Source organism: Labrus mixtus, chromosome 19, assembly GCF_963584025.1.
Source record: "Labrus mixtus chromosome 19, fLabMix1.1, whole genome shotgun sequence".
NCBI classification, from domain to species: Eukaryota; Metazoa; Chordata; class Actinopteri; order Labriformes; family Labridae; genus Labrus; species Labrus mixtus.
This window is the reverse complement of record NC_083630.1, coordinates 12,256,216-12,270,483: the sequence shown is the minus strand read 5'-3', so window position 1 is coordinate 12,270,483 and position 14,268 is coordinate 12,256,216. Positions and strand designations below refer to the sequence as shown.

At 38.8% G+C, this 14,268-nt stretch overlaps 1 protein-coding gene across 2 annotated transcripts in view; it reads left to right on the top strand.

Moving 5' to 3' along the window:
• Nucleotides 1–10,820: 10,820 nt before the first annotated feature.
• The window catches only part of myripb (myosin VIIA and Rab interacting protein b), a 28,820-nt gene continuing 25,372 nt past the window's right edge, over nt 10,821–14,268 (top strand). For both annotated transcript variants that reach the window (XM_061064416.1, XM_061064415.1), the window contains exon 1: nt 10,821–10,862. The gene's annotated coding sequence lies outside the window, so the exon portion shown is untranslated. The remainder of the gene's footprint in view (nt 10,863–14,268) is intronic.

Sequence of the window (14,268 nt, the reverse complement as noted above, 5' to 3'; positions counted from 1 at the left end):
TTCCTGTGGTCATAGGAGGCCTGGACGATATGACTAACATACAATTTTTACAATGTAAAAAAAATTAACATCAGTCTGTATCGATAATTGTCAAATCATGAATTCTTTCAAATTTAGGGGCTGATTTTTGCTCCTGAGTGAAAGTGTGCATTTTGCTCCAAACGTCTGTAAGCCTGCCCATAACCCTGCTACATGATTGGCTGTTCATCGTCTTTTCTATTTCTCTTTAATGTTGGAGTTTGGGTGGTTTAATTATAGGTTTAACTTTATCAACTTTTTATTGAATATTGGTTATATTCATATTAGGATCATTTACATTGCGATAATTATCATTTTTGTTTTGTTGCCCAGGCCTAGGCCATGTTCAGGGTTTCAAACATTTATGTCCAGAGCACTTCCGTCACCTTCTCTGACATTTCTGAAACACTATGTTACTGGAAAAAAAAAAATCTCTTTCACAGCTTACTGGCTTATCCGGCACACACATTCAAACTGATCTTAAAAGAGCCACTGCAGCCAAAGACAGTCTCCCTCCTTTCCCTGTTTTCCACTGAAGATCGATGCACATGGATTACATAGAGCTGGCTGTATATAAAAGCACTTCTATAAATAGACCCTCTGGACATTTATGTCCCCATATGCCAGGGATCTACAATGCAATCAAAGCAATGACCTTTTTTCTAAACATGCTCAATGTGTCTTTCCTGCCCTCTCTTTTCCCCGTCCCTGTGCTCCTCTGCCCTCTCTTTCCCCTCTGGTGCTCCTCTCTGGCAGGTGACAGGAGTATGTGTAGTGTGGTGTTGTCAGGCTGCTTCCCTCTGCACCCTAACAGGCTTTCAGACCGACACTTGAATGCACCGGGCTCTGGCAGCCTGGGGATGCTTTTCTCCCCATTGTCCCGTTTGTCCAGGGGCGTTTGTTTGAATCAGTGACCTTTAGCCAATTCTCCCCTTTCTCATTCTACCCCGTGTACTATTACATTTCATCAGTGTACCTATACTGCTGATATTAGGCAATATATTATGAAGTATCAGATTTAAAATTGGGGGTCATAACCTTGTGGAAAGAAGACTTTCTTCAGGATGCATGGTTCTTGATTAATATATTGTCAGTTACCCTGTGATTAAAGGATAAACATCATGGCCAAATTCATATAGCCTATAAGTATCTCCCAACCTCTTGGTCTATTTCACAGCTATCGGTCTATAATCCTGCAATTAGAATATGTTTTAGGGTCTTTTTACAGAATGATTTCAGTCAAAAGCAGTCAAAATAGCAGATATTTGTATGGATACACAAACTAACCTGGAGGCAATTGATTAAACTTGATCTCAGTTTGGGATTTTAAAGCAAATCTTTAAAAATAATTCCCCACATTTTCAAATGATGGACTATTTTTTGTCAGTCTGTTAAATAAAAATCAATTTGAATATGCAGTTGACAATAAATATAAAAGTTAAATGGAGCATATCCTTATGCAAGGCACACTAAAGCTCTCCCACTACACCTGAGGTGAGCAGAGAAAAAAACCTAAAATAATGTTTTTAAAGGCTTTTGTAAGCATTCATTGTATAATCTCTAAATCCTGTTAATTCAGTGGATTTTCATTTCCTGGCGGAGGTGTTTGATGACATTAAGAGGATAAAACCACGGTTCCCACTCCCAACAGTGACCTAAAAAAATCCTCAAATAAAAATACAAAACAGCGATGACACTTTATTGAGTCTGGAGATTGAATTATCATTATGAGCTTTATAGTTCAAACTAATTAATTTGCTGTACAGACATGTGCCTCTTTCAGCCTCTAATCATGTCATATCATAATTTCAGCGGCGCATAATTACCTGCTAGAAGCTGCAGTTTTTATCATCCACACTGTATCCGGATGGAGTAAGACTTGAGTGGTGGAAAGCGTAACCGCAGTCTATTCTGTCACTACATTTCCAACATTACTGGGCTGCTGCATAACTCTGCCTCTCTGCATATTCTGCTCAAAATCCCATGTGGTGCTCTGGCTGTGCAGAGGCAGGAGGCGGAGAGCAGATTATCTCACTTTCCCATATGCTCTATACCTTACATCCACATGGAAATATATGTCTATATACCGCAGTCTGTTAAAACCCAGTAGCTCTGTTGTTTGGATAACAATTTGGACTATGTGAAGCATTTCAAAGTGACCAACAACCCTCCATCCCTAAATTGACTCACATGTCAAGCTGAACAACAACAAACGATGTGACATCTGGCCAGCTGGTACAGAAGCCAAGATGTGGTACCTAGCCTAACTGTCTCAAATGCTGGATTACACTACTGTATGAGTGATCTAGTTTGGTTTTAAATTGAATAATTTCCCTGAATGTTAATTATACTCTAGTCCATGCAAAGCATCTGTAAAAAGAACATTTTCAGATGATATGTTGCATCTGGTTACTGCAGGCACATGCACATTGATAAGATATGTAGAAAATGTCATGTCATGACTGAAGTCCAAATTCATGTAATAGCCATATTCCTAGAAAAATATAAATAGATTACTTCTGGGGTCAGTCTCATTGGGCTCTTAGTCTTCCAAAAATCACTGATCATTTTGATACTGTATCTGGCTCTCAGAGTTACAATTCTGGTCATTATTGGACAAAAAGCTTCCCGGCATAAACTGATGTCGGTTGGGGTTTCTCAAAACCTCTGAAGTAAGAGGATAATGAACGATTATATTACAGTGCAATGACAGAAGTGCAGTTTCAATGCTCATATTACAGTATATTCATCTTGTGATCTAGATCTGATGCAGTGTGATTTTTGTGTTGTATCAGGATGCACTGATACCAGTATATCAAGTGTCAGATGTTGGGTTTCTAACCTTGAGGAGGATATGGGTTTGAAGGATTTCTATAAGACTCTGAGTGGGAGTTTTATGTAATGTTTCAGAAATCTTTCTTTCCCTCCCACACAGAGAATGTGTGATGTCTTTAATGGTATAAAATAGATTATTTAGCTCTAATGCCTGTTATAAACCTATGTGAGGTTAAAGGTCACATCCTACTTTTTATTATCCCCAATCCTACCAACTGGGGTAGTGGTGGACCCCAGAGGTTTGCTTATTGTTTGTTTTTCATACTATAATTCAAATTTGTCTTATTTCGTGAGCCATTTTGTTCTCGGATGACTTTATGTGTAGAAATATATTTATTTTCTTATATTTCAACTTGGTCAGGAACCCAGTTATAAAGAGCCCTCTCTGCTTGTTTAGTTCTGATAAATGGAGTTATGTTCATCATGGCTCCTAATATAGAGTAAAACACAGTATCAGGGGGGCTTGAGGCACTGCAGACACAGATTTCCAATCATTTTTATACAAACTTGGTAAAAAATTATAAAGAAATCAACTTTAATTTATATTAGTTTTTGGTCAGATTATTTTCATAACATAACCAATAATGTTTGATTAAAGAAATGTCATTTTGAGTTGACGGTTGTTTCTCACATGTAGTTTATTTTTTAGGTGCCTCAGTAGTAGTCCTTGTATTTTACATAGGTTGGTAGGATGAGGGTTCATTAATAGAGTCGAGTAAGTGACATTACAGTCCTAAAATTTCAGCACTTTCTCTTTTTGAAACCAGGCACATTGAGAACATTTTTGTATTACTTTGTCCCTTTGTTCTTGCTTTGTCAGAGAGCAATTTGTCCCAATATAACTCATTTTCAGTCTTTCATACTGTGCCACTGACTCTCCAAGCTGCCGACACATTCATCCGTAACACCCTGCATGCTGAAGCCTGATGAGAGAGCCGGGCGATAAAGAGGAAGAGAGAAACAGAGAATAAGACAGTGAGAGAGAGATGGAGAGTAAAGGAGACAGCTTTAGGGCTTTAAAGGAAAAGGTAGCAGGGCGAGGAAATGGAAAAGAAAATTGCTTAAATGTAGACTTTTTAGAGACATAGTACTGTAAGTGAAGTGAATGGAGCAGAATGCTTTGTAGTGAAACCTGCTGTAGCTGTCTAGGTTAAATTCTGCAGTATAGCAGGAACACAATTCAACTTGTAGACATTGAAACTGCAGTGTAACAGTGTTTTGTAAAACTGTCTCATCTCCATAGGGGTCTGTTCATTTAAATGCCCTGAGAAGGAAGAGGGAAAGTAGTGAAGCTAATACCCACTTAATATGCAGGTTAAGCTCTTTTTATGTTCCTCTTGTTGCCTATCCGAATGTCAATCACAGAGGCAAATGCAGATGATCAACATACACGCTGATTCCTGGAAAGGTTATGTACAGAACCACTGCTGTGAGTGTTGTTTTCCTGCCTGCTGTAAACCAGACGCTATTTTAAATCATACTGACAGGTTAGTCTGACCGTGCCCTTAAATCTCATACTGTGGGCATTTTGAGCAGTTGACCCACGACCTTGTACTTTGTCCTTAGGCCTCTTCTGCCATCACTGAATATTTTTTTTTGTTTTTAGCGTTGTTTTTAGCAAAGCAGACAGCAGAAAATTCTGCGATGAATATGCAAAAACAATGCCTGAAAACATTTGAAAAGTACTTAGCGTTGACAGCGCTTGACAATCTACATGCCTCAAATATATACATACGCATACAGTATGCAATAACACAGTCAGATTTCATCAAAGTGTCTCCAATAATCTTTATTCTGTCATTGAAAATTTGAATGAGAATGAATGTTTTCTCCCTCTCGAACAAATCTGTTCTGACATCTACACACACAAACCAAAGGAAGCAACAAGAGATGTTAATGACAGCCCATTAATTCTTGTTTGGAGTCAGAGTTTCTCCCATTCCTCATAACAGACATTAATCAATATTTATGTTGCTTCTCCTGTGCGAAGCATTTCTTTTTGAATCGGCAGTCTCAAGCTGAGGAAATATTTGTGCTGCAGTTTAAATATTTGTGTTATTTATCTGGAAAAGTTTCTTTCAGCAAAAGTTGTATTCCCATTACCCCTTTTGGTGTCTGTAAACAGCACAATTAATCTCCACTCTGACCTTTGATGTCACTGTGAAGGAAGTAAAGAAACTCTTTTCTTAAGGGGTCCACAGATGTGTCAGGTATCATCAAATGGTGGGCTACTCATTATTCTTTTACGTTAGTTCTTCACACAGTTAAACAGGTAATACAAAGGCTGCCATATTATTGCAGAGTGTTTGATTAATCAGTTAGCTGCGTAGTTGTAAAAGATTTCTATAGGGATAACTTTTAAAGTCTTGTTGGAACAGTAACGTATCATCTGCATAACGACTAATCCAGTTCTGTCTGTGGATGCTTCTATACCCCGGATGATTGTGATCAGATCTGCTAAGAGCTACATGAATACATGAACACTGCAGAAAGTGAAGGATAAGGAAGATATCTTCACATGTCATCCTGTGTTAAATCAGACGTCTGCACAATGTTTGTGATGGCTACCCTAAGAAAAAGTGTAAAGAGCCCTTGTTTTTTTTATACGGATTCACCAACCCTTCATTTTTTTAATAAGTGGACTCAAATCTAGTTATCCCTTGAATTAGTTTGTTTAGCTTGTTGCCCTTGTTGCTCACGACACATAATTACTCCCCATTTACTCATCAAGACCTCTCAAGTCGAGAGTCATAACTTCCCAAACATCATGCGCTTTGATCTAACCCGGGAGCTGATAACAATCTAATTTTCTGTTTTATTTCTTCTATTAACACGAACAGTCACACTGCCAGTTTGCAGAAGAGATGAGAGCTTGTTTGATGTTCTATTAAAATCATCCCCCTTGCCTTTCTTCTCCTCTAACTCACATCCCAACAGCAGCCTCAACAGAAGCTGAACCAATTCATTAGAAGGCTCAGAAAGTCAATTATGGTAATGGTTCCCTTTGCCAGGGGAGGTAGAAACTTAGCAAAGCCTGATACTTATTATTGCGCTCCTTCTGCATATTCTTTAATATATTTCTTTTTAGGCCCTATTTAGATGTGCAATCAATCTTCTGAAGTATAGAGGGCAAAAGGTCTGCAGAGAAGATGAGAAGGAAGCCGTCGGTTCCCAAGAATCCCACTAAGTTGAGCGAAGGCAAAGTGATGATAGAGGATGTGTAGATTCAGTGTCAGGAGACCATCCACAGGAATCCCTCTTACTTATTTATGCAGCAGCCCAGCATCAGGGAATCTCCCAGCCTCATTATGAAATGTGTATTTGCCGAAGCTCACACAGCAGTGCTGCTCTTGCTTGAAAGCCTCTGCTTATCCACTCCACTCTCTTCTCTCCTCGTTTTTAGATCAGATCCCCCCCAGGGAAGAGATGTCATGCTTCATTCATCGTGACGCCTCTCCCACTGTCCTAAATCCCTCTCTCACTCCCTTTTCTTTGAAAGGGAAAGCTTGGCTAATTTCATCAAGTTTGTGTAGCTGCCTAGCCTGGAAGGGAGCAGATGCCTTAGCTTAAGTTTGCATTTAGTTATCATCTGTTTTTGTGCCAATTTGAGTGACAGGATTGGGAATGAGAGCATTTCACCGCTGGGAAGCTGTATTTGAAGGCAAAACATGTTTGCATGGCAACATCTCTTCCTGGAAATTTTCCAGCAACAGGAAAATAATTTTGAAGTGTCTGGTTTTTAGGTGTGCTGTCGACTTGAATATTAATATGTTAATCAAAAGTATGGGGGGGGGCTGGTGGCGCAGTGGTTAGTGCGCGCACCCCATGTATGGAGGCTTTAGTCTTCCAAGCGGGTGGCCCAGGCTTGAATCCAGCCTGTGGCTTCTTTTCCGCATGTCATTCCCCACTCTCTCTCTCCCTGATTTCTGTCTCTATCCACTGTCCTATCTCTCCATTAAAGGCACAAAAAACCCAAAATAAATCGTTAATCAAAAGTATGAAAAGAATGACACTGTAAATTGCAAATGTTTAATCTTGAATATTTTAAAAGAGGTTATATTATGCCGTTTCAATTTTTAGACATACAGTACATTTAGCAAGGACACGCCCCTGTTCGCAGGATTGGCCAAACACAATTATTTGTAAAGTTTGCAGAATGTCTGAGAGTAATGTTTTCATATTTGTAAAGACATCTAAGAATCTGTCATAAGGAAACACTTGCAGGAGTGACCCCTGTATGCTCAGAGGCATGCATGCTGCCAGATGGCCGCCCTGAACTCCGTCATGTCCACCCATTCGGGGTTAACTTTTTCTGCCATCTCTCCTGCTTTAAACTACCGCTCTACTCACCTCAGTTACTCCTCCCTATCTTGTTAGGTTACATTTAAAATGTTAGGTAATTCTTACAAAGGACAATTACCTGATCACACAATCAATAACAAACAACCAAATATTGTTGTAGTTTGAACTATTTTTGCATATTGCAGAAATACAATTCAGAAGATAAGTCATGGGTAACATGTTCAGCCCCTCCAAGCTCAAAGGTACAATATTTAACCCTGTTTTTAAATGTTTAATATATAAAAGGTTTTGAATAACTCTTATTATTAGTTTTGTATTCTTCTCAGTAAAGATGTCTTAATCCACTCCAGTCAGCAAACAGACTTAATGATGTTTCAGGGTTGTTATAGTTTTGCACAATTGTACCTTTATTTTTCAATTGAGAAAGTGCTATTGACTATATAGCATTATATACAATACAATAAAATCACTCTGCCTGAGAAGATAATGCTGTCATCTCTTGTTTATTTGGTTGTCATGACTTTATATGTGATTGACGTTAACGATAGTGCTTTTTTGTGGATGTTTATTCTGCCCGAAAAATGCACACACAACACTGTAAGTATCATATGTAAGCTTTTTGGGGTCTCTTTCAGTCCTAGCTCCTGAACATGACTTTAAAGAGTGTACTTTAGACCCCTCTTAAGATTTAATATTTAAAACGAATCAGCTTGAGGCAGCACTTTTAATCAATACATGGAGCTAACACTACAGCTACAGCTGTGGAAATATACCATTGACATTTGTCATGTCAGCGAAATGAAAAAAAAAAATCTGCAGTCGTTATCTAGAAATCTGAAGCCTGTTTATGTTTGCTTCAACCTGGAATTGAGGACAAAAGTTTTGTAATAAAGAAGGATTTTGAGAAGTAGATCTGCCACAATTACTTTTGAAAACTGACTAAAAGCTTTCCAGAGGTATGGAGTTACAACGGCAACAAAGAGGTGGGATTTAGCAAGCAGTCAGTTTTTAATCTTACACTGAGGGTGTGACCATGCATGCTACTCAGGCTTACAGGTATGTTTAAATTAGGATTGATAACATATCTCCAATACTCGTTAACGTGACAGGATTCGGTTTAGAGGTTGCTCCCAGTTGCTCCAGGTCATTTCAGAGTATCAATGGAACCTATCTGTATTTCTGCCTCGTATGATGCCACCTCAATGACGCTTTGATCATCCAGATTCATTTCTGTGCCTTCTTCCTCGGGCACAGAGGGAGATAAAAGGAGCCAGGCCTCTCCACTGGAGCTCGGCGGCCACCATTTAGAGCGACTGGGTTGACCCGTGGCATGAAATTAAGGAGCTGAGGCCCATTGAGCAGCCCCGCTGATAGAGGCAGAGGATAATAAATCCACTGAGAAAGAGGAGGGGAGGGAAGTGTGTAGGGAGGTTAAGAAGCAGGAGGGAGAGTGGTGGGATGGATGTGGCAGCCAGTGCAGCCTCAGGGGCACTCAGATTCCCTTTATTAGCATGGCTATTTTCACCCTCTCCCTTAACGGCCTGTCTCTTCATTGAGCAGAGGCGCCAACATGTACAAGTACTAAATAAAGCTTTTAATCATGTACGCAAAGTGTACTCTCTCACTTTCTCCTTGCTCTTTCATAACGAGAGAAATTGAGTCAATGAAGTATGAACCATGTATGTTGAGTGTGAATGTTTATTTGACACTGAATGACTTATATGACCTTTGTTGGACATGGAAAATGTTCCAGTCCCTGTTCCATATTGTCGTTTTGGCATACACTACAATCTTTGTAGATTTGAAGGTCACTGAGTTCAAATGAAGAGGTTCCGATTTTAAAATGATGGATACTTTAAAGGGAAGAGGCTGGTTATATGTCACATTTATATCAATCCCAATTATATGACCAAAACAAGCAGTGTAAAAATATCCCCATCCTGTCTACTGATCTCATCCCAAAGCCATCTCATCCTGACTTACATAAACCTTTAAAGGTCACAGAAATATATAGTTTCCTTTTCCTAAAGTGAATTACAGCTAAAAAATAAAATAAAATAAAATAAAAAAGCTGGTTCTTTATTTTTTTTATATATATCTCAAGCAGGGAATGGCGCATTTGATGGGGGTTATTTCAGCAGATTTTGTGGGATTGTGAGTATTTATAACAGCAGGATTCCCCTCAAAATACACCACAGTGTTTTTCTTACTCATGATAGGAAATCTCTTCCGTGTTGGTCTTTTTATGTTGTTGACTTTGGAAAAAAAATTCAGAATAATTACCGCTGTATCAACAGACGGATGTTATTGGTAGTGTTTTGACCATGTTTTTTTTTTTTTCAATTAACAGTATTTGAAGACAATGGAGACATCAAACCAATTACATGTTTAACTATTTATATTCAAAAAAATAGAACTGAAAAGTGTGGATTAACACATATTAATTCACATACAGTACCAAAGTCCACTCATTCTGTTGCACTACACAATGGAAGTAGGTGGCCAGTTAGTGAATTATTAATGTATGCCACAGGCTATCAGTATATGGATATTCTTACATCATGCACAGACTAATACAAAGGTAATACCCCCACTAACACTGCTGTTACTCAATAGTTGCACTCAGCATGTAAATGAGCATGTCTGTGAGAATGATTTTTTGCATAGAATCTTTGAAAATAAGAAATGTGACTGTATAAAATGATGATGAGTGGTGTGGAAATTAATGAAGTGTGTTTGAGGGTTTCTGCCTCCTTGAACTGTAAATCTGTCTCTGTGCGTTGTGTTAGTCGAGCCTCGCCCCTGTGTGTGAAAGTGGCACAAAAAAAAAAAAAGCCAATAAGAGCAGGACGGACTGCAAGATTAAACACCAAACTGGCAGAGTTTCATGCAATCTGACGCAACACTGGCGCAAAGGGAGCGCTTTTCTCAGGGCTTTTCATAACCCTCGGTGTTATGAATGACTGCTTATGTAATTGGTTGGCATTTAAACACCAAATGGAGAAAAGGAGAAAAAGTCTGAAATGTGCTGTGACGTCACTTCTGACAATCTAAAGGCATTCACTGCAGTCATATACGTAACAATACACGACTTAGATCCTGCATTATATTACTGTGAAAATATACTTATATTCCATTAGTCCTTCAGTCTCCTCAGAGGGAAAGAAAACCTGCAGAATTTTCAAATAATACTATGTTTTTGCTTCAAATCAAAGACTAGGGCTTTGGATTTGACGGTCTAAGAAGAAGCAAACTTAAACCTTTGTAAAAATAATGTACAATTACGCAAACCCAGAACCCTGCCTGACTCCATTTTCTTATTGATTTTATCCCAGAGAACGCTTCCTTTTCCAAAACTGATCAAAAAAGCCCATTATGTCATACTGAACTACAGCAGATTTTCATTGATTCTTGGCTTGAACTCAAAGTTATAATCCTGGTGTAATTATAATGAAATCTGATTCCTGCTCATTTCTTTTGCCATCTGTTCTTTTCACTTAATACCATGTTGTCTTTCCTTCTTCCCTCCTCCCTTCTTTCTCCCTTGGATCTTTTTTTTTCTTTCTGCAGGGTTTTAAGGACGCAGTCGCTTGAATGGTATTACAACAATGTGAAGATTCGCTTCAAGAGGTTCGGCAGCGCCAAGGTTTTAAAGACTCTGTACAGAAAGCACATTATAGAGAGAGGAGCACTCTCTGAACTCCCAGGTAACTTCATCCTCTCACATTTGTTTAAGCCAGATATGCATGGTCTTAGTTGTATTGCCAATATTTTTGCTATTTATTTATACCTTTAATCATTTTTGATATTAGAGCAGCCTTCTGTCTTCTTTGGCTTATGAGTCACCATGGGATTCAAGCAATTTAGCAGATTTGGCAAGAGCCATTTTCTGACTTACTCAACTCAGGAAAAAAACTCAGAAAAAAAAATGCTTCATTTGAAGGCTCTGGACCGACATTTAAGAGTAAAACTGATCAGTTTGCCTGATTTCTCATTCTTTCCTTTGTTCAAACAACACTATGTTTCACAGTTTTTTTTCTGTCACTGCCTGATTCACTTAATTATCACTCACTGGCATGTAAGAGACAAAGGTTTCCCCACAAACAAATACTGTACAAACACATCACATATACATCTTTTAACACAACGTGGATGATTGTAATTTGGAACTGTATTCACTTTTCTTCAGACTTGATTTAGATCTGGCAAGCGATAAGGAGAAAAAATCAACAACAACAACAACAAAACAGAGTGCAGAACATGCAACTAATTAAATGCTTAAATTACACAGATACTTAGCCTACTAGTTAAGTTTAACAACTGGCCTCTAGGGAAGACATATTACTCCTGGGTGGTCCGGGGGTTCTTCTGCAGGAAATATTGAGCATCCAACACATCTTCTGCGTTCTGGTGAGATGACACTCATTTGTGTTGTTCCTGAATTATTAGAACGATGATCAGTAAGATGGCAATGTACTTTTCTGTCCTCTTTCTCCCTCCATGTTTGGGAGAATAAACATATTTGTATCCGCATCTTGCACTTATAAAATCAATGTTAAATTCAGTTTAATTACATTATTCAACTCACCTTCATTTGTAAACTATCTTTCAGACAGACAGACACGCATGCAGTCAATGTGCTTCCCAAAGGAAGAACAGAAAATGACAACAATAGCAAAGATTATAACAGAGTAAATCAAGCCAAAAAAAAGGTAATACAATGGTAATTACGAAAATAAATGATGATCATAATTTATTGTGAATCATTTATCATTAATTCATATCATTAATAAAAACTAGTAAAATGCATGTAAAGACAAAATATGTACATTGCACCAAACACCTAGACTACAGTGTAGTTCTTCTCAGTTATCTGTACTGATATTTTCTATAGCCATACAAAGATTTTTGTTCAAAAATGTAATCATAACATTGTTAATTTGATTTGAGGCAAATTTCACCCATGCCTTCAACACCTTTCGGATGTGTGTGTTTGTTTTCATAGTAAGAAAGTGTTCTTGTGTGATTGTGTCAGTATGTGATGGTGACAGCCTCCAGGTGAGCTGCCCTGCAGGACTCTTTCCTGCTGGGGGTTAATCCCTGCTGTGGCTCAGGCCACTTTGCATCCTCTATGAATTGTTCCTGTGCAGCTCAGCTTTGATCCCGCCTCCCTCGCTGCTTATAACAATGTTTTGACCCGGCTGAAACATGATCGGTCTGCCTCTGTGGCTGACAACATGGCATTATTTCAAACCCCACTACATGGGATTAAATGGATGAAGAGGGCACAGGGTGGATCAGACCAGGTCAGACTTGAGGCTGAACTGGATGACGTTGACATGAGGGGATGTTTAGGAAAACCCAGTGACCACAAATGAAATGTATTATCCATAAAGTAAAAAGTGACAACAAAGAATTGATATCTTTTATGATGAAGCACATAGTGGAGGACAACAATACAACTTCTGGGCGATGCTGGCATATTCCAGTTTTTGCAGACAGCATGTCTAGCCATCATGAAAGCCTACATGATGGACTAAAATAGCTAGATTTGGCTCACTGGAATTTAAAAAATATGTTGGTGAGAAAGAAGCTTATAAGTATTTAGCCTAATAACATGGTGTGTTTGTTCAGTTCAGAGGAATACATCTCTTCAGCAGGACAGCAGGACTTAATAAAACACATTAGGGCCATTGAAGACAAAAAAAAGAGCTTGTACTGGCCAGACAATATTGAATTACAATAAAGATTCACGTAATAAAAGCAAGAAATTCTGCAACAATTGTGAGAATTACAGAAAGAGCAATACAGCACCAGAATGATATTTCTCAAGAGGGTAGGTCTCTCTTCCCTCTCCTCTCCTCTCATCCGCTAGCCTCTTACATCATCTGGGGCTGGAAATGGGAAAACTGTTTGACTCGGCTGCTGGTCTCCCAGCTCACATAGCCCAACAGATTATACCACTTCCAACACTCGCATGGCCGCTCTCTCTAACTGGCAGGCTGACTTTTCATATGATTAAGGATATACTGAGATGTGTGTGCATTTATAAGCTCTGTATGTATGTTGCTTGTGTGTAGGGATATCAAAGCTCTGGTCAGGTTAAGTTTAGCAACAATGCTGGAGTAGAAAAAAAAAACAATTAGCAAAAGAGGCTCTGATCAGCACACCAATGTAACAAAATCTCGCTTGATCTACTGTGCTCCATGAAAAGGAGCTGTTGCTATGAGGTGAAGAAACGTTCAATCCCAGGTTCATCGCCTCATGCATATAGAAAAGTAGCCACAGGAATGTAAAAATATTCTCGTTAACAATTCCCCCGCCATATGTGAAATATAGGCTGCCTCTTTAAATGTGCTAGTAAATGAATGTTTCATTTTTTTTATTTATCACCAAGGGGGCAATGCTTGTGAAATCAGTTCTCTGGGAGTGTGAAATGGCAGCCAACATGACAGTCGGCGAGAGAGATGTGACTGTTTTACATCCATCATGTCCCCAGAGAGAAGGTGTGACCTTCACAGCAACAGGAAGGAAATAGGGAGCCAGCGATTTGTACTTTAATGTCCATCATCTCTGGTTGGAAGGGAGTAAGTCCGCTGTGTGATATGTAACAAACACTGTATCATCGTCTGCGTATAGTGAGAGTGAGTGTTTCCCTGCATGATAGACATGACCCCTGGAGAGATATTGAACATATATCATGGCTGTAGTGTTGGTGACCAAAAGCTGTAAAGAAAAAACAATAATATAAGAGTTACACGGAAGGGTCTATCAAATACTTTATTTTCCGGATTAATTTCCTTTTACATTATAACCTATGCGCATAACTCATTACGTGCATGGGCATATGCCGAGCACTGATCCGAGTACCTATTAAACTAATAATTAATGCTTTTATGCCAGCATAGCATGAAATTAAAACAAATAGATGTGCACAGCAGTGGTGTTTACTCATCCATGAATGAACAGCCAGTGGTGCACAAGAGGCTGCATGTACACAAACCGAAATCATTAATGTGACAGAAAATAGTCAAGACTTTGAGGTGACCTTGCAAGGCATCTCATTATTTCAAACATTGGGTAGGAAAACAAAACAACTACTTTTTATCACTG